The sequence below is a fragment of the Centroberyx affinis genome, unplaced genomic scaffold (assembly GCF_046629955.1).
Source record: "Centroberyx affinis isolate AG114_WGS23_722 - 3 ecotype Tasmania unplaced genomic scaffold, CSIRO-AGI_Caff_v1 ptg001042l_1, whole genome shotgun sequence".
Classification (NCBI taxonomy): domain Eukaryota; kingdom Metazoa; phylum Chordata; class Actinopteri; order Beryciformes; family Berycidae; genus Centroberyx; species Centroberyx affinis.
The window spans coordinates 31,117-34,396 of NW_027279598.1; positions in this window are offsets into that span (position 1 = coordinate 31,117).

Sequence of the window (3,280 nt, forward strand, 5' to 3'; positions counted from 1 at the left end):
AGCAGTGGGATTCATAGTGCTGTTCACATATAGCTTCCACAGTCCTCCCTCTGTGCTGGCAAAGACCCATTTATCTCAACAGCAACAACAAAATGAGAGGGAGAGAGAGAAAAGAGAGAGAGAGTTAGAGTGTGAGAAAGCAGAAAACATAATGTAGGACAGAGGAAGAAGAGAGAGTGGGAGAGAAATAGGATACTGGAGACAGACAGAGAGAGAGCGAGAGAGACAGAGAATTCCCAGTTTCCATGTCTGGTTTCGTAGCTATTTACTGTTTCCATTTCTGGCAATGTGTCATTGTTTTGGTCGTGTGTGTGTGTGCGTTTGACTGTGTGTTAATATGTGCAAATGCATCTTTGTGTAATCGCGTAAATGGATGCAAATTGCCTTGTTTGCATATGCCTACCACATGTGATGATGATGATGGGATGTATATGAGCTACAATGTGTAGATTCAGCTGGAAATATGTAAAATACTTAGGAACTGGGTTTGGGATTTCTTGCACTCACACCAATCACTGAGTTTTAAAGATCAGCAGATATTAATCCAAGAATGATTTATTAATAAAGAGTATGTTTTTCTTCCAGTTTTTGTGATGTTCCTTTCCCAGCATGTCATAGTGCTTAAAAAATCATGTGATCCGCACTATGAAGTGACGTGAATAATTTTTTCTGCAGATGGAGTGCACTGCAACACGCTGCTTGGTGACTAATAGATAATGCAAACGTTTCCCATGCTCTGCCTCACTAAAACAGATTGAAGAATGAGTGGGCCAATCGCTGATCTCGTATTCGGAAGGAATTTGTTGGAGGATCAATCGGAGCATCCCTTGAGATTGTTGCAGTTTCAACAGCAGTCAGTGGAAAGTAGGATTATTTTAGAAGATGCTTGTGGAACACACCACGCAGGGCTGCGAAAAAACACATATGGACTAATATTATATTTGCAGAACTGAGCCTCTATTTCTCACAATGTGACAGAAGACATTTTCCACTATTTCAGACCACAGCGTGACAGAAGACAATTAGCACCACTCTAGCAGAGGTCTAAGCTGTAGCTCAACATAAATCCAAGGTGTTTCTTGGCTTTTAGAGCGCTCCAGTGGTAACATTTCCCACAGGGATGAGGATTGAAGGCTCAACTACACCATCGCATGTAGGTGAAAACATAAGGAAACTAGGGCTGAAAAAATTAATCCAAATTTTATCGAAATCACAATATGGCCTACTGCAATTTTCAAATCGCAGGAGGCGAAATATTTGTTAAAGGCAAATGTGTGTCAAAATACCATTTTAAATTAAATATTGTCGTGCTGCAGAGATGGCCTGGCCTACACATCATATTCTACAGACTTAAGAAAACATCTTTGTTTGGTACAGATCCCCGCAAAAATCACACCATAATCATTTTAATACGTTTTTCAATGAAAATGAGAATAATGATGTATGAGAATAATATCGCAAATCATATCGCAATTGCAATACCAGTCAAAATAATCGCAATTAGATATTCTTTCAAAATCGTTCAGCCCTAAAGGAAACCCTTTAAAAAGTCAGAAAGAAGGAAAAGACACTGCTGTAATTAGCTGGCGAGAGTGATGCAAGGAAGCAGTTTGCATGACTTTTTGGGTTCTGGATAATTTGCATCATCCTTTTGCTGGTCTGATGAAACATTTAGTGGGCCTGTGGTATCCTCATGCTCAAGGGGCGAAGCCAGTACACTTGCAACATCATGGCTTTAAATTTGTCTCACATCTTAACTTGCCACGTCATACCCCTCTGCCATCATCCCTGTCTTTCTCCACAGTTTAATACCCAAATAAAGCAGAAATGCTAAAAATGATTCTTAAGAAACCTCAGAGTTGAAGGGTAAAACCTTAGATTAAGGGCTTTCGATTCAACATAACTAGCTCGTTACCTGCGTCTGCATGCCATAGGAAATGCTTTGAATCTCAGTAAATATTTTTACTGCAGTTGTGTTGTGAGTCCCTTGCTGCGGATGATTCAGCAGAGAAGAGACCTCCAGTGTCTGAGGACTCTGTCTGTGTTGGCCAGACAAGTCTGCGTACTGGCTGCACTCTGCAACAGTGTCGGAATCCAAAACAGTTAACCAACAAATAAGAAGAAATGTGTCTTCAATTTTGCTACTTTTAAATCCTTGTACTGTAGGAATGTTGCAGTATCATTGTGATTTTTCATGAGGGACAGTTAACATTATATCCTGACATTGTATAATTTTCATGTACAGTTACATCACGTGAATGCCAGATGTGACGTACAAATTAAATATGTAACAGATATTCTTTATGTAAGATTGGATTCGAGAAAAGCTTATTTTCATAATTTACTTGCCCAATAAATCTCACTGTGATTTGTCAGAACAAGAACAATCGATTAAAAGCCAGTATTAATTCAATAAACGTAACTAGCTCTGCAAAACTCTAAGAAGCATGCATTAGCATTTCCCCCTGTGCCGCAATAGTGATACACACATCACAGATATGGAGGACCGACTGAGGTCTGATGGTGCAGCAGACTAGTGCAGGACCATTGGGGTGCAGGTTCAAATCTCAGGTGTCCATCATGCATTTGGACAAAGCAAAGCACTGAGTGGGAGCAGATCGTTATTCAGTCAGCTGTGAAAACACCAGATAGATGGTGAGGAAGGCAGAGAGAGAGCGAAAGCTAGCTGGATCACTTTGACAGGAATCTGTTGGGCTTTATTAAACAATCCTCTTGCTCTCTGCCAGCCTGCCGGTCTGTCTGTATTCCTCTCCTCTCTACTTTTTCTACCTTTTCCTGCCCTCCTTTTTCAGAGCTGTTTTGGGATCATCTGGTGTAGAGGACAAAGTGTTCCAGACATATGCACTCTCTTTCTCTTTCTCTCTCTCTCTCTCTCTCTCTGTATCTCTATCTTTCTCTCTCTCTCTCTCTCTCTCTCTCTCTCTCTCACACACACACACACACACACAGCTGCTCCTTTGTTGAAGGTGACCTCTGTGACTCACAATTAAGACTAGAAATAATCAAATGACTAGATACTATAGCTATCTGCTTCCCTCCGTGCCTTGTACCTTGTCTTCTTGTCCTCCTCATCTCTGTTCTTTGCTACTTTGTTCTGTCACTCTAGATTTTCTCTTCTTTTTCACAGACATTTTCCTCCCCTATTGTCCTCTCTCTCTCTTTCTCTCTCTTCAGACAGCCCTCCCTAGTCATTGATCTGAAGCTCTGGTCCTCATCTCCAGCCCCAGTGGACTCCCGCCCCCCCCCAGCAAAGGGCACC